Below are 18,117 nucleotides of genomic sequence, written 5' to 3'. Positions count from 1 at the left end.
CAGCTTTCCGAATCTCCCATAAGGCAGCTGGTGACCAAGGCACTGGGGCATGCCCAAAGTTGCTGCCACGGGCAGGGGAAGAGAGAGAGATGTCCCACCTCTCAGAGACAGACACCCCCACTCCTCTGAAACCAAGGGCTCTTGGCCCTGCTCTCTGTTAGAGGCACCTAAGGAAGTCCAAAAGATACTGACATCCACAACCACTTTTAGAGATTTTTAATGGACTTGGGGAAGAACCAGCACTGGGAAGCCCAGGTGTAGGCACAGCTCAGACCCCTCTACAGAGAACGCCAAAAAGACCTTCTGGTAATGTCCAAAGGATTTACAACCAGCTCCGCTCTCTTGGGTGGGTTGATGTTTGTTTCACAAACACACAAAGTTGTTTGCCTGAAACCCTGAGTCAGTCAAGGGCACTCCCAGCATGACTCTCAGCATGAAAAGCCTCCTTGATGAAAATTGATTTCTCCTCCTCAGCCCTGTGCCATTTGCCATAGAGAGAAGACATACCTTGCCAGCCCAGAACCACGGTGTCACTGGCAGACTGCGCAGGACAGAGTGAATTGTGACACAGGACTCAGCTCAGGGACCTGCTTGAACCCACTTGTTAGCTCTAGCATTGGAGGCTGGATGCTCAACCCAGATGAGTGCGTTTCATTCACACGTGACACAAGGACATTTGCTACCCAATTGACAGGGTGACGTTAAAATAGGAAACAATGCTTTTAATGTGTAGAGCATGCTCCAAATTCTTACAACATTGATGACAAGGAAATGTGCTAAAATATTCCCCTGAGTGAGCTGAAAGTTTTTTAAACATGTATTGACACTCACTATGTGCCAGGAACACCATTTTACACTCATTATCTCCTAGTATCCCCACAACATCCCATGAGGCAGATGCTGTTATTACCCGTTTTTACAAACCCGAGGTTGTCAGGGTTTCCAGGCAATATGTTGAGATCAGCCAGCGAATCAGGAAGACTTACCTGGTAAGTCTCCAAGGTGGCTGCCATCTCACGGCCTGCCCAGTTTGCCAAGGATTCCAGTATGGGACCCTCCCACCGCACAAAAAGGATGGGATTCTTTGGTTTAGGATCCATAGAGTTTCCTCCCAGGGCTACCCCAAGATAAGTCAAGAGACATACAAGGACCTCCATACCAACCTGGTCTCCTCAGGGTGAAAGCTACCATGACTCCGATATCTGTATCCAAACAATAAGAATGGTGAAGAGTGCACGTGTTAGACTCACTTCAGCATCTCTGTTCCATGTGATGTCAATCCCTGTTGAACCACAGGGCCCACCCTGCCAGGGAAGCAGCCAGCCTGGCACACAGAAAGAGGAGCTAGACAGCTGGAGCCTGGGACTCATCTATACCGCTTTCTAACTATGTCACTGGGGCTGGCAATGGGATGCCTCTGAGCTCCAGGCTCCTCTTCCTCAGGAAGTGTCAATCAGGTTAACTCTGCTCTTCTCACTACAGTGTTGTATATATGACCTCACAGAGCCCTCATGCTGAACTGTTAAGATCTCTACAAATAGCTAATTTTATGTCATGTCCATGGCTCAGTGGAGCCAGAATTAGGAAGTGGCTCGCAACCAGGGTCTCCATGTGGTTGTCCACTTGTGTCACCAGATTCCCCTTCTGGAATCACCTTTTCTACCTTCAGTGAGGAATGGAAGCACCACAGGTCAAGCGGCCAAACACAGTTAATTGTGTCAATGGGTGTGACCAGTCCTGGCTCCTGCTGCTCTCTTCCCCACCCAAAGGACACAGGCTGCAGATTACCTGTGCATCTCACCCTCCAGACCCAAAGTCATAACGCCCAGTATGGAAAAAAAACAACAATTTTAACTGATTTGTGAATTTATTTATATGAAAACTTTCATAAACTCTAAAAAAATATATTTTTTAGAGCTATATATTTCAAAAAATTCCTTTATCCAAAGAATAAATTTCATGTAATCAGGTCTATCTCAAAAACAAAACAAAATGAAGCTTTGCCACCGTCTTTATCCAAAGAGCCTTCGTTAAATTCCCAGTTGCCTGCTGGGAAATACCTTCTTGGGAATATCCCATCTGTGTACTCATCTTACTTCTAAGACTGGGATATGTTCATTAACATCAAACCACCAAACATAGAAACATCTATAAAGTGGGTTTCGACAGAAGAGAGTTAAAATATAAACCCATGCGACATCCGGCCTCGTCAAGACGCCGAAACTTTTCTTCCTCTCTCCCTGTGATCTTCCTATCACAACTTACCTGTTCGATATCCTATTTCTCTAGGGCAATGATGCTCAATTTTCGCTGCACATGAGATTCATACAGAGGAGCTTTCTAAAACTGTCCCCCACACTGTGTCTGGATCCCACCCAGCGAGTTTGATTTCATTGCTCAGCAGGGGGACCAAGGCTCAGCAGTTTTTGAAGTTTCCCAGGTGATTCCAACCTGGGAATTCCAACGTGCAGCAGGGTTCCAAACCCCTGTGGTTAAGAAATCAGTGCCGTTGAGCTGTCCTCTCAGACAGAAGGTTTACGTTTTTTTAAAGGAAGTGCAAAAGACAATTTTTTAACTAAAAGGAACAATGCAATTTAGGATATTCAGAGTGTTTGGTGGATATATTTGAGTAGGCTGGACTTTGTCGTTCAACCTCCGCTCCCCTTCCACTAAACCCCATCCCAGAAATTAGCCCACAGAATTGGTTGCCTTCTCTATTTATGCATAGGATCAATCCAATCTTGGAAGAACAGAGTCCTTCAGTTTGAGAGAGAAGGATCAGTCCTCTATTGGGCCCACAGTATCCCAGGCAATGGCCTGGATGGATGGGGCATTGGCTCTCAATCTCATGGGAACCAGTTTCTTCTTACCTACGGCAGTTTGGAATCTATCACCTCATTGTGGTAAATGGATGTTTCTCTGCTAGGTCCTCGTTCTGTACATTCCAGCCCCATCAGCCATCGTAATGAGATTCAAACGTCATCAACTCAACAGACCCTCAGTGAGAGTCTTGATATTTCACCTGCAAGAATTCCTGCAAGATCATCTGAGTCTAGGAAATGCCGCTCCAAGGATGCTAATGAATCCCTCCTCCTGTGATTTTTCTCAATCAAAGAGGACTCAGGAGTAATTCTGAGCCACATCATGTAGAGCCAGCCCGGGTTAAGCCAGGCTCCGACAGCCCTTCAGAGATCTTTGCCAAATGTTCAAGGGCAAGGTGGTAGGAGGGTGCTGCTGTAGGACTGCCCCAGGAAAATGGAGGCTTTGTCCTTGCGTGCATCTCACCCACCCTGCAGCACACTGACGGTGCCCACTATTGATGCCATCTTACAAGGGTTAGGGGAGCCTTTTTCAACTTAAAGCCTCTGGCCTCCATCCTCTCCTACTCTTGCTCCTCTATATCTAAGATTAGCACATGACTGGGTTGGTCAGAGTGCAAGGAAAACAGAGAAACAAATATTGGCAGGTCATGCCAATGACTCAATACAGTTATGGCTGCTGGATCCTCCTCAGCCCAAAACTTTCTCTTGCCTTAAGGAAATGTTCATTTTGTTATTTCATCCTCTATATTCAGGCTAATCAGAGCCCTGATCCCTGTTCTCCTAAAGGCAAGAGAATCAACCTCTAAGCCAAAAATAGACTGCAGACAGCTTCCCAACATTTGGGACAAGCAGCTCTCTCCCCATGTTCTAGCATAAATGAGTCTTCAAACTCCCACCCTTTTTAGCTTTCTGCTCTTCTTTATTCCCTAAACTTTCCTCCTCCCACATGTTCCATGATTATCTGTTGGCAGAATGATAAGAGGATGGCATCCATTGGTTGACATTCCTCTCTTGGGTAGGGTTTAGGGCCAAGGCTCCTATTCTCATGTGGTCTTCCCTTCTTTGGCTCTACCTTCCTACAGAACATTGGATTCTACCTTCTGCCCCTGCTGACAAGTGGAAGTCAGTCACTGAGCCCGGGCCTCTCCTCCCTGCAGCTGGGTGGATAAGTCTATCTGATTCAGTCTAGACTCCGATCCATACAGCGTCCTCCAAACTAGCTTTACCAGCATTAGTTGATGCCTAGATCTATTTCTCAATGGGCTTTGCGCATAACAGGAAAAGAAGAGGGTATAGTCATAACCTCAGGGACACCACTACACTGACTTAAGGAGTCTCACTTGTAACCATATCTATTATATGTCAGTGTATTGTTACAAGTGACACTCATTAAACTCCATAATAAGTAAAGAGAGGATCTATGAAATTCCTTCTGAACCTCACTTTTTGGTATCATGGACACTGAAGACAGGAGGTGCTGTATTACATTAAACAACTACATTTGCTGTAGGATTCTCAGAGTTTTTAATGTGCTCATGTTCATTGTGACTCTCCGGGAGGGTAATAAGGTATTCAAATTTTTCTAAATGAATTTGACTATACCTTTATCACAAAACACCTAATATCTTAAAGAAGACCATTTGGGTGACCCAGAGAAAGCGAACCCTGGCAACTTTTAGAGTTCTTTCTCTTTTAAAACTTTTATGAGGCGAGCAGTGAGCAAGTGAGAACCATTGAAGAAACAGAGAAGCCAGGACATCGTCTCCCGCACATTCCCTCCTCTGCCTCCACCCCGCTCCCATTCTAGTTCGGTACCGAGTGGTCTTTCTGCTCCCATTCTCTCTCCTTCCTGCAAACTATCCTCCATTCTGCAGCCACTGTTGCAAGTTAGAAGAGCAGAGAACATCCTTAATATGATAAAGAATATCTACAAAAACCCTAGGGTTAATATCATACCAATAGTAAATATTGAAAGATTTCTCCCTAAGATTAACCAAAATGAGACAAGGATGCTCACTATTCCTCCATCTGTTCAGTGTTGTATTTGAGGACCTTACCATTTCAATAAAGTTCAACTATTTGAATTAATAAGTGAATCAAGCAGGATATCCAGAAACAAGGTCAACATGTCAAATCAGTTGTACCTCTTGATATAAAAACAAAGAACGATAAACTAAAACTGTAAATAAAAGGTATTAAAATAGCATCAAAAATTCAAAAACTGAAGAATCAGTATAAGAAATTGACCTCTACACTGGAAATTACCAAATAAGATAAATTGAGGGATATTTCATGCTTATGGATTGGAAAATGCAATATTGGAAAGACGTCAAACTTCGCCAACTTGATTTGGACATTATTATTTGCTGTATCTACTTTGTGAAAGTTTTCAAGTTATACATTTGTGATTTGTGTATTTTTTTTGTATATATGTCTTGTTTCAACAATACAGTTAATTTTTTAAAAGCATAGATTTGGGGATCCAAAGTCCTAGCTTTGAGTATCAGCTCAGTCACCCAGTAATTGTGTAACTCTGAGCAAATCCTTAACCCTCCTGTGCCTCAGTGTCTTCATCTATAAAATGGAGGGTAAGTTATGCCTCTTTTACAGAGCTGTCATGAGGATCAAATGAGATATAAGATGCGACATTCTGTTTGTCAACACTAATGTGTTATATCCTACACATGTTAATTAAATTAAAAAATAGGATCAACGTTCTTTGAAAGTCCCTTAGAGCTCTCCACAATGTAGCCTCAGCCCACTCACCAATCCAGCGCTTGACACCTCCAAACCCTGTGCTCCAGCCAAGTGGACAGCTCCTCCTGAATTCATCACACTATTTTGCCCATGAACCATTTCTCACTCCAGACCCTCAATTGAAGGTAGCTTCTCCCATCTCTGCCTATCAACAACCAAGTCTGTCCTCTAGGCCCAACTCAGCTATCTCCTTTGACGGGTTGGGTTTGTCAGTTTTGCAAGGAGGAGCAAGTCACTCACTCCTCTGGATTCTGTTGGCACTTTGTTGCTATCTTTATTATAGCATTTGTCACATGGATCATGACAGTTACTTGAAAAATATCATTCTTCTTTATTAGATGCTGAGCTTTTGAAGGCAGTAACCATGCCTAGTTTATGTCTGTACCTGTAGTATCTAGCACAATGCCTGGCACATAGCAGAGCTCAATGACTGTTGGATAGATGAATAGGCAGATGAACAGATAGAACATACATCTAGAAAGTTCCACAAGAATTCACTGGCAGTTTGGCTCTCTTCAAAGATGTATCATGTCAGACAGAAAGGAGTTAAGGCCATTCCAAGACTGAGAGCGTAATCAGAGAAGAGAAGAATCTGAAATGTCAGTTGCTAAGCCTTGCCCCATTATTCACCTCGAAGCTGGGGAGAAAAAGGAAATTATTCACTCTGGGGCCTGGTAAACCATTTGTACTCTGTTAAATGGCACATCAGCTCTGGTTGCAACCCAGTCTTTGTCTCCATTCATTTCTTACAATAGCTCCCTTTTCGAGTGCATCCTCCTTTTTCTTTCTCTTTATCATGTCTACACATCTTTTATTGGCTGGTTACTTCCCTACCACCAGTGCCTTAGGTGGTGATTCATCAAAAGTATATGGAGCCTTTTTGTGTACCAAGCAGTGTGCCAGGCCCTGGTATACAAAGATAAATCCATCAGGCTCCTTTGCCTTAGAGGTCTTCACAGTGTGGTTAGGAATGCAGACACCTGTGTTGTTATAAGCACAGTATGAGCAAGGCTGCTGTGGGTAGATACCAAGTACTTTTGGAAAATGATTTACGTGGGGCCAAGAAGAGTCAAGGAAGGCATCCAGAGCAGGTGACACTCCAGTTTGGTCTTAAAAGAGGAATGAGATCCCAGGACGTTGAGAAGAGATGGGTGGAAAGAATGAATGTGTATTGAATACCTACTATGTGTTGGATTCCTTTACATGTGATAATTCATTGAACAACCACAAGAACCTCGAGAGGAGTCAATGTTAGTCTCAGTTTAAAGAGGAGAAACTAACTTGAAAAGGTTAGGCTATGCTGTGGACCCCAAATCCATATGTTGAAGTCCTAGGCCCAGTGTGATGATATTTGGAGGTGGGACCTTAGGGAGGTAATTGGATTTGGATGAGGTCATGGAGATGGAGCCCCCATAATGGGACTGGTGCCTTTATAAGGAAATGAAAGGATTGGAGCTCTCTCTCTGGCTATGAGAGGACATTGTGAGAAGGCAGCTGTCTACAAGCCAGAAAGTGGGTCGCTACCAGAGAGCAGATATTCCAGAACCTTGTCCTTGGACTTCCCAGCTTCCAGAACTGTGAGCAATAAATTTTTACTGTTTAAACTATCCAATCTGTGGTATTTTTTTGTTAAAGCAGCCCGAACCAACTAAGACAGGCCACTTGCCCAAAGTCATGGTAAATAGTGGATACAGGCAGGGTTAAGACCGGGCAAGCCAGACAAGGAGTGCAGTATATACAGAGATGCTTCAAGGAACCTCCCTCTGAACACCTGGAGAAGGAGGAAGAGAAGGAGCAGGAAAAAGAGGAGGACAAGGAGGAGGAAGAGGAAGAGAAGGATCAGAGAGGTCCCTTCCCTTTAGCTGGCTCTTAATCAATCTCTGTTTCAGTTCCTTGACTGGTCCTCAGCTCTGTACACCTCAGACTAGCATCTCATGCTTGCCTCCAACAATTTCCAGCCCACAAATCATACTAAAGCCTTCTGTTTTATTAACCATTTGCAAACCAGCACTCTAGCCCTTCTCTCTATCTTCATAACATAAGACCTTCCTTAAGAGGCTGTCCAAGAATCAACATATCCCAACAAACCTCCTATGAAGAGATAGAAAGTCAGATCTGAGAAAATAACCCCTCTGGCTGTAATCGTAGATGCCCCGGTGTCCTACCCTAGTGGGTGGTCTCTTCTAATCTGTCTGGTTTCTCTGAGATTCTAAAATAAGACAACAAGATACATTAGATTGTAAAAATTCATGCACTCTGCCTAATCTTCTGGAAATTCATAGCAACTCAAAGCTGGATGGGTTCTTAAAAGTCATTTGTCCCTTGATCTGATGCGTGAATTCCTTTACACCCTTCCCCATTAACTTCAACCACTATATTCCTTGAACATCTCTGGGGATGAGGAATTCACTACCTTCCTAACTACCCAACTGTTTTAGCCACAGTTTTTTTCATAGTGTACAGAGGTTCAGGTGTAACTTTGGTTGGCTGTTTGACACTCAACCAAGAGAAAGCTGTAGAGCTTTAGCAGCTACCTGAAGTTGTAAGACGATAAAATAGAGGAAGTTTTTTCAGCAAAAGGCTGACAATGGGAAGTAGAGGGACAGGAAGATTTGAAGCAGCAGGTGACAGGCTTGGAAGGGGCTCAGTGAACCTCGGAGTTGGCAGCATTCCAAACGGCACTTGGCTCTGTTCTGGAAGGTGTCTGCCGCGCAGCAATATGCTCGGGCAGGAGGTCCACACGGGCCTGCAGCCACTCTTTTCTCCTCTCCACAGGCCCTGGAGAATACCCTTCTACTGGCCAATCCCTGAGAGGGCATTTTAAAATATCTCTCTCCACACTGTTAGAGTTCTAGAAGGAAGGAACAGCAAGTGTGAAGGCCCAGAGGTAAAAGTGGATGCATTATTAAAAGAAAATGCCCCTCTCTGCATGTCTAGAGCAAAGAGCAGAGGGGAGGAGAGGAGAGCAATGAGGCCTAAGATCAATAGGGAGCCATTAAAGGATTCAACAGGGGTACCTCATTCTCTCTCTGCCTAGGCCATCTGATCTTCTCCTCTCCACAATCCTACCACTTCCACCCAACACTGACACCTTAGACCGCTCCCTCGTAGTTGTGGCTGGGTACTCAGCCAGGTAAAATGTTACTAAGCTCCCAGTTATAAGCTGCCAGTTGCTTCTTTGACTAGATGGGCCCTTGTAGCAGATCCTCTGCAAGGATCCACGGCTTGACCATTGCCTCTTAGTTCAGGGGAGAGGCTATTTTTTGTGTCTTGACTAAGACTCTGCCTCCACATGCCCTTGGGTACTTAGATTTCAGAGGCTGCTTGGAAGGAAAGAGCAAATTTGCAAGGGGTCCTGGAAATTACCTGGCGGAAAGGGATGGAGACCCTTTTGAGGCCCAATGTTATTAGAGAGATTTTGATGGATTACGTTTGTCTCTGACTGGGATCCACTGGCTGGGAAGAAAACAAAGAACCCCAGGGTGGTTGGGGGGCAGGGGGGTGGCAGAAGGGAATTCACCAGGAGCATAAATGAGACTGGATTGGTGACCAGTGCCCACTGCCAAGACTAGATGGTCGTGGGGATGCCAGCAGTCAGTCCAGGATGTGGCTGAGGCTGGAAGGCCCTCCCAACTGGATGGCCTTGGTACCGAAATGGCTGAGCATCCAAGTACAAACCAGAGTGTGGTAGCCTAAGGAAGCCTGGGACCATCCTTTATCAAAGAAAGACTCTTTTTCAATAGGAATGTAATCTAGAGTGACAGGAGGAAAATCTGTGACCACAGATGGGCTGATCTCATCTCTTCGTCTAGTATTTAAAAGCAAAACTGCTCTTTGTGCTTCCAGGGAAATTTAAGAGTAGGAAGGCACACCTTCATGAAAGACACGCTGAGCATCCTTCTAACTTTTTTGAGCAGTTGGAATGGTAAAGGGCCATGTGATTTATCTGTAACCTAAGCTGGTGAAGCAGGTCATCCCCTCACACGTTGCTCACGTGTATGTCTCTCCTCCTTTGGCAAAATGTGGAATGTACTTTAATGCTCTGTGCATACTCGGTATTCAAGAGGTATTTATTTAACAAAATAAATAAAACCCTGTCAACTGACCAGCCAACCCTTGTCTCATAGCCTCCAGTGCTGAGGAGCTCACTACCTCACAACTCCATAGACCGATGACCACGCATACCCTCCAAACATACAATAAGGGGGAAATGAGGATTCACATTAGTTCCTCCAAGATAAGATAGTTCAGAGTGAATCATAACAGGACTATGAGATTTCAGTCAACAAGAGATGAGGGGCCGTCCCGGTGGCCTAGTGTTTAAGTTCACATGCTCTGCTTCAGCAGCTGGGGGTTTGCAGGTTCGGATCCTGGGCATGGACCTAGCACTGCTTGTCAAGCCACTCTGCAGCGGCACCCCACGTAAAATAGAGGAAGATTGGCACAGATGTTAGCTCAGGGCCAATCTTCCTCACAAAAAAAAGGAAATGAAGAGATGAAATAATAAAGTCATTTCCACATCTATCTTTGGGCAGAATGACTAGAGAAAAGCAGTTGAGCTAAAGGAAGGGTTAGAAAAAGAATTCTAGATATTCGGTGGGAGGGACTGTTGATCTCAAGCCCGTGTGTTGGCCCAAGGATTCAGGGGTGGAAGGAAGTTAGGGAAGGTCACATAGGTGACGAGGTGGCCCAAAGTGTCCCCAACTTCTCCCGCACCCCGACCCTTTCAGTGTGAGGGAATCCATTTTTATCTGTTTTATATATTGAGGAGTTCAGATAATGTATGAATAAACTTAAGTTTTAAAGTTTGAAGATCACTAATCAAGACCAACCTACTCATTCAACAAATAGGGAAACTGAGACCCAGAAAAACAGTAGGAACCAGATCAAGATCATATATCTGCTGATTGAAATTGCTAGGACTTCTAGACATCCATCTATCCTGTGCTTACCCTCCAGGAATTCTAAGAGCTCGGCAAGCATGGACCCCACACACCTCCCCTCCAAACCCAGGCCAGGCTAACTCTGCTAACAACACACCTTGTATCCAAGTCATTCAAAAATAGACTTTTTCCTTCAACAGAGCTTTCCTTCTGAACTCCTGTGGATTACATAAAATGTTCCAAGGGATGAAATATGATAGCCTAGTTCCTTTCTTCTGTATACTCAAAAAAGGAAAAGGAAACGAAATTCACATCTGTTAAAAACAAAAGCAGTTCAATGCTGAAAATGAAAGACTGCAGTATTTCAAGGATGACCTGCCAAGATCTTGTCTCCTTCACATCTTTGAGGTCAACAGTTTCTGCAACCAAGAGGGGGGAATATCTACTTCACTCAGGCTGATTAGTTCCAAGAGTAAGAACTTTAATTAGCGCAGTTGAAACCTGAAATGTAATGAGGCAACTCAATGCTATTACACACAAACAGCTTCCAGTCCGCTACACCCGAGACACACTCTCAGAGAGAAAAAATCCACACCAGAAATTCATTGCTTCTGTTTTCGCTCGTGTCCTGCGTAGAAGGAAATGAACCGCAAGGCTCATCTATGAACCTGTGAAATCAAACAGAACTCTGAAGGCACTCTGAAGAGACTTTCTACAGAACAGCTTATCTCCAGGGAGCCTTTTGTGGGAGATTTACAGGGTCTCGGAAACAAAAATCCCATGCAACTGTCTCTTCCTCACTCAGCCAAGACGTTCTTGAGGGCTCCGCTCAGTTTCCTTTGCCATGACTTTTGAAAAAGCTGGATTTTGAGCCTCTGGACGGGAGGGGAGGCTCTCTCAGTCCTGTCGGCTTCTCCAGGAGTAACTGTCCTTGGAGTTTCACCCTCAGCTCTGGGTCCAAATGTGTTGAGTCTCCAACATGCAGAGGCATCCTAGTCCTGTCCCTTCCAGTCCCAGCTTGGAGACACCAAAGAGAAGGGGTCTAGGTCACGCCTAGTCCAGGGCCTCGACCTCAGGAGATTCTCGGTAAACGTCGTTCCACACAGTCCAGGAGGAAGGCCTCCTTGATTCCCTAACTCACTTAGAGGAGCAAAATCAAAACCAGAGAAGCCCACGTGTTGGATTTACCTATAAACACAATGCATCGTTCTATACCTGCTTAAAATCCTAATTCACACAGTGACAAATGCCACACACATGAAACAAAGACAGGCATGGAGCCAAGACCCAAGGAGGGAAATAAGGACTACAGGTCCCATCTGTACAATGCCTTACCCTCCCCCAAGCACATGCACGGGACCCTACCCGAAGCCCTACGAGGGATGGAGACGGGTAGTATTTCCACAGCCTACTGAGTAAGACACAGGCTCACATACAACTTTGGCCTCTACCACTTATAATCTATGTGACCTGGAGCAAACTGCCTCCATTCCCTCACCTGTAAAATGGGTATCAGATAATACCTACTTCATAGAGTGTCAAACATTAAATGAGTTTATCTATGTAAGGTGCTTAGAACAGTTCCTGGCAAATAAAAGAAAATAGCTACTATTACCCTTATTTCAAGACAAGAAAATTGAAGCTCAGAGAGGTTAGGCAAATTGCTCAAAGTCACCCAGCTACAAATTGGCCAAGCTGGGGACAGAGCCGGGTCTCCTCATGGCTAGCTGAATGCTTTTCCTTCTAGACCAAACTGGGATGGAGCCAGTACACAGTTATCCATTGTACAATGTACAGTTTACTCAATACATTCATCCATTTATTATTGCCATTCAAAGTGCTCTGGGACAGTCATAGTAGCCACTGGTCATTGGGCATGTAGGATGAGCCAGGCATTCGGTTAAGGTTCTACATCCATTTTTTTCATTTAATTGTCTCCACAACCATCTGAGGGAAGTATTCAATCTCTTTTACAGATATGGAAATTGAAGTCTAAAAGGTTAAGTCACCTGCCTGAGGCCCCATAGCCAGAGGCTGCCATCAGACTCTGGCCTGTCAGACCTCCATACTGTGCTGCCTCCCAAATATCAACCAGAGCCTCAGGTTTTCAAGCACTGATCCGAGTCAGGTAGTGTGCAATCCTCATTTCCCGGATCCTGGACTCCACAGCTCAGAGAGGTACGGGAACTTGTCTACAGACACACAGCAGTCTGTTGCTGGAGCCCAGCCTCTTTGTGCTCTGTTCGCGACCTCCCTCATGATGGCCCAGGTCTCTAAGGAGGAGCGGAGGAGCGTCCCTGAGGGCTTCCAGCGGCCCAGACTGCAGCTGAGGGTGCAGGTGGAGCTCAGTAATAAGAAAGAGAGCAACAGCCTCACCTTGACCAGCGAGGGCTCCTGACCGTGCCCAGAAGCACTGGCACTCACTAACTTCTCGGACCCGAGCCAGGTCAGCAGGGCAGGAGGCACAGCATCCAGCACTAGTCTTGAGAGGAATGCTCCTCTCTAGACCACAGCGGCCCAGCAGAGTGGGTATCAGGCACAGGGCTGCCCCATCCCGAGGGGCGGGTGCCTCCCAGGAAATGCCCTTTCTGCTTATGTCTGCCCAGCGGCTCCCTATCTCAGTTTGAAACACTGTGCCCTCTGCTAGGCTTGGCCACCAGAGCCCAAGACTCTGATCAGCAAACACAGCAGCTCAGAGCAGGTCCTGAGAGGAGGGGCCGCCAACGTGTTCTATGCCAAGTCAGGTGGCCACAGATAGATCCAGACTCAAAGAAACCCTGGCTCCAGACAGCATCAAAGCCCGGGATGCCATCCAGCCATCATCCAGCCATCGAACCTGAATTTTTAATCATTTTTACCATCCCCTACTCATTTATAATATGTTTCCACTTTACTTGAGGCCAGTTCTAAGTGTCTTTACAAATATTATCCTATTTAAGCCCCACAACAGCCTCAGAAGTAGGTACCGTTATTGTGCCCAATGGACAGATGGCAAAACTGAGCCCCGGAGGGGGTGGTAGGTGCTGGGAATTAAACCAAGGCCACTTGACCTCAGAGCCTGCTGCCTCCACTCAGTGGCATTTCAATGGGACCTATGTCCTGATACCACTTCAAAGAAGTCAAGTTTATAAAGGAGAAAAATGAATAAAATAAAAAGAAGGCATCTTGGTGGGTCAAATGCCTCAGAAGTCACTATAGTAGGTTGATTCGTGGCCCCCCAAAAGATACATCCATGTTCTGGAAGCTGTGAACATGCCCTTATTTGCAAAAAGTGGCTTTGCAGATGTAATTAAAGATCTGAGGATGAGATCATTCTGGATTACCCAAGTGGGCCCTAAATTCAATGACAAGTGTCCTTACAAGAAAGAGAAAAGGAGACACACAGAGGAGGCCATGGGAAGTCAGAGGCGGAGATTGGAGTGCTGTGGTCACAAGCTGAGGAAGGCCTGGAGCCGCCAGAAGCTGGAAGAGGCAAGGAAGGATTCTGCCCTAGGGCCTTCAGCAGGAGCGTGGTCCTGTCGGCACCCTGATTCCAGGCTTCTGGCCTCCAAAACTGTGAGAGGAGGAATTTCTGTTGTTTGAAGCTGCCAAGTTTGTGGTAATTTGTCATGGCAGCCCCAGGAAACTAACACATTGCCCTTCATTGCTTCCTCCTGCACTTCTTGATGGCATCATAGGAAAGAACATTGGGTTCACTCCACTGAGCGCCTTGATATTTCAGACAAGACGCTGGGCACTGAAAGAGGACTGAGATGAGACTCCGCCTCCTGGAGAAGGCTGGGAAGTTAACAGCTAAGGACCACGCGGTGGTGTAAGAGCCGCTGGGGTGCAGCACACTGAGGGAGGAAGGCAGTCTCCCAGTGTTGGGTAGGGGTTGGAGAGAAGGTTTTCTAGGTGAGGGCAGAGCAGGTTAAATAGTAGCTCATGCGGCAGCCTCATTCAAGATCCCCACCTGAGCCATGATCATCCCCAGAGAAGGGGGCCTTGGCGCAGGGGTTCACAGACAGAGAGCAGGTCTCCTAGTGCATCCCTCCTCCCATTTTTGGTCGTGGAAGATTTCATCCTGATCAGAATCAAAGATCATCAGAGATCACTGAGTCCCAACCTCACATGTTGCAGATGGGGAAACTAATTACTAAGAAGGTGAAGCGGTCCGAGGTGGCTCAGCTAGTCACAGCATGTTAGAGCTGGAACCTCTCCTCCTGACACCTAATTCAGCCCTTTCGAGGGAAGCAGACCTCCTCCCCTTGTCTGATCTGTCCTGCACAAAAGAAAATCCTGTGGCAACTCTTATCAGAGCTCCACCGCCCAGGGACCCAAAGCTTATTCTAGCTAAAAGCTTAAATCCCTCCTCCCAGAATTGAAGTTTATTTCTCCTTGTCTGCAGAGTGATGCCCTTACCATAAGGCTGATACAAGAACACAACATAACAACAGAAATCATCTGGCTACACAGACATTCTATAATAAACGTTTGTTGATTGCTCATCAAGAGGAAATACCTAATGGATAACCCTGCAGCCTTACCTCTCTGCCGTATCTCAAGCTTCTCACTCTCTCTGCTCTGGCCATACCACCTTCCTTTAGTGACTTCACCGGAACATTCCCCTCCCTCTGGGTCTCTGCACACGCTCTTCTCTGTTCCTGGAATCCACATGACTTCACACACCTCTTTGCCTGGTTAATACTATCCCATCCTTCAGGGGTCACATCACCTTTTCAGAAAGGCCTTTCCTGACCCCCCAGTCTCGAAGCTCTCCAGGTGTTTAGTGCTTTTTCTTTTCATCACTTATCATAGTTTGCAATTTGATATTTATGAGATTTTTTTCATTAGTGTTCACCTCCATCATTAGACAAAAATTTCCATTGGGGAAGAACTCTGTCTAATTGATTCATCACTGTCTCCCCAGCACCCAGCACATAGTAGACACATGTAATTCATTCCACAAGCATTTATTGAACAAAATGCTGAGCTGGGGCAAAGAAATGTACAGAGAATGAAATGACAAAACCACCGCGCCTCAGGAGAGTAGAGCCAAATAGATGAGGTACAGTTAACTCTTTATCAAATTACCCAGTTACAAATCACCTTCACTACTTCACTCTCCCTCTTTCCTGGGCTTGCCCCTTAACCATTTTATTCCTGACTGATATTTTCCCCCAAAGAAGGAAAGGATGAGTTGGTAAAACTCAAAGCGGTCAATAACGTAACCGGTAAACAGCTCCGGAAAATGAACTTCAGGCTAGCGCTGCTGAACAATGATCTAGAATGAAGTTTGGGAATTGTCTTTACAATTAGCTTCAGAATTATTTTAGAAATGCAAAAATGAGAATATATTGAAAAGCAAGAAGGTTGTGAAACTCTCCTCCAGCCCTCCCCAGCCTGGGAAGAATAACAGCCTCACCATGAAGCTCGTACCTTGGTTCCAGATACAAGTGCAGATCACGTCAACGGAAATCATCCGCACCCTCCCCCATGCTTTGCCGCCCGCCATGCGCCTCCGGCCGAAAGGAATACATTTCCGTGTCTGCAATCATTACCCCACCTACAGTCTTAGTCATGGAGTGTTTCCTTGGAAAACTCACAGCAGTTGTTATCACGATTCAACAAACATTTACTCTGTACTTATTAGGTGTCCAGCAAACCTGATAGGCCTGTTGGAAATTCAGGGAAGCAATGGAAAAGAAGTTGTGCTTTGGTCAAGGAGCATAATGGCATTCTAGCGGCTAATACATCTGAAAAGGCTTCAGCCACCCCATAATAATAATCTTCTCTATTTCTAGAATGCTTCAGAAATTATAAAGAGCTTTCACATGCGGCTATGTGTCACAGCAGCTATGTGAGATAAAAAGGTTGCCCTCCCATTTGATAGGTTACTGTTTGGGTTCCAGAAGCCTGGAACGACTTATTCAAGGTTATGTGGCCTACAAGGGGCACAAGGGGGAATTGTGGTGGTTGTGAAAATGTGCCACTGAGATCTCCAGCTGCAGGAAGCATAGTTAACTGACAGCCCCAGCTGCTAGACCTCTCCATCCACCGCTGTGTCACACTGAGGCCACACTGCCCATAGGCTGCTCCCTCCTAATGAGTGAGCACAGAAAGTGAACTAATTCAGGCCGCTTCCTGCAAGACAAGGGGCTCCTTCAGTGGGTGACTTGGGCCACAAGACTCCCTATCAACCCGAGGAAAATTTCTAGAAGATCCTTCCCACCCATTTCCTCTTCTTTCCTGCTCTCCCTCATGGGTGTCAGCTCTGCATCAGGATCTAAAGATTCTCCTTGCCTTCTCCTGCTCCTTCCCATTTATCCTTCCCAGGTGTTTCCCCAAATAAATCTGGAGCATGCCACTGCCATCTTGGAATCTGCTTCTTGGAGGAGCCACCCTAACAGAACTCTAATCCAGATCTTTGTCATTTACAAATGGGCCTTCCACCAACAAAGAGATTGCATTTTGAAATACATTTGGAAAATGCTGGGGTAAACTCAATTTCACAGGATTTCTTAGATTCAACAATATTCTAACACATAATAAGACTCCTCAAAAGTACAAAAGCACCACAGAATCTAGTGGTTCCCAAACTGATTTGGAAGCAAAAACTTACTTTTAGTCCCCTAAATAGGAGACTGGAACATTGGAACACTGGTTTTTCTCAGATCACAATTTGAGAAACAATGCTAAGCCCCACTCTCCAACAGGTACACACCCATCCTGTCCTTGGTGTTGCTAAAGAGCCTCAAAGTGATGATTTGATACTCCCTTCTCTTACTAGGCTCAATGGCTGTGCAATAATATTGCCAAAAAGCAGGCCCAAAATGCAAGGGACCCAGGCAACCTTCCAACAATGTCATCTTCCCTGAAAGAAAAGGACACTAATTATCTTTTACGTTAAAACTTTGTTCCTATTTTTAGAAAATGGTTTTATTTTGAATATTTAAAATAGGTTCATCTTCAAGAAACAGGTAAACTGAATAAACTTTTAAACATAAGCAATAGATTCTAAATTGTCTGCAGGTTTTAAGACCAGACCCGTTATCTTGGGCATTACTCGGTTCCAATCAATGACAAAAGTCAGTGCCTGGACCTCAACTCCTCTTCGTGATTCAACACCGGAATGAAAAGGAATAAATGTAGTGACGTAAATTGTCCCACAGCTTTTCTGTAAATTTCCTGGAGATGCAAAAGCTCAGCATATTTGACGCTCAGTGAGAAAATGCATTTCTATGTACCAAGGAGGCGTTCCTTGTGTCAACAGGTGAGTCACCTGAGGAGCAAACAAGGGTCACTTTAGGGACAAGAAACCTAAAGAGTCTACATGGGAGTCAGTCTTCTTGAACGCCACAGGTGTTCCTTCTCTCTCCTTGAGAAGTACAGCAACGAAAAGAAGATGTTCTTGGTAAGACGGAAGGGGCAACTAATTGTCTTTCATCACCCACTAGGTAATAAGCACACACCGCAGCAGGCGCTTTGTAAATGCATCATCATTTAGGCTTCACAATCTTGGAGGTAGGTAGGACTACTATCCCGGTTTCATTTTAGGTGAAGAAATAGAGGCCTCGAGAAGTACAGTTACTGGCACAAGATCATAGAGGTTGCAAGTGACATTTATTGACATCCCTTAGTATTATGTTTGGTTCTGACGTCTGCAATCTCTTGGG

General features: G+C 45.3%; 1 protein-coding gene across 5 annotated transcripts in view; it reads right to left on the bottom strand.

Moving 5' to 3' along the window:
* Positions 1-18,117, bottom strand: part of FER1L6 (fer-1 like family member 6) — a 159,025-nt gene that overhangs the window by 118,043 nt on the left and 22,865 nt on the right. Inside the window, exon 1 of one of the 5 annotated variants that reach the window (XM_014867864.3) lies at positions 15,881-15,991. The exons of 3 other annotated variants lie outside the window; for them this stretch is intronic. The gene's annotated coding sequence lies outside the window, so the exon portion shown is untranslated. Of the gene's footprint in view, positions 1-1,163; positions 1,200-15,880; positions 15,992-18,117 lie in introns of those variants that run through there. One more of the 5 variants, XM_070481555.1, reaches the window with a different exon arrangement.

Source organism: Equus asinus, chromosome 12 (genome assembly GCF_041296235.1).
Source record: "Equus asinus isolate D_3611 breed Donkey chromosome 12, EquAss-T2T_v2, whole genome shotgun sequence".
Classification (NCBI taxonomy): Eukaryota; Metazoa; Chordata; class Mammalia; order Perissodactyla; family Equidae; genus Equus; species Equus asinus.
This window is presented reverse-complemented; position numbering and strand designations above follow the sequence as displayed.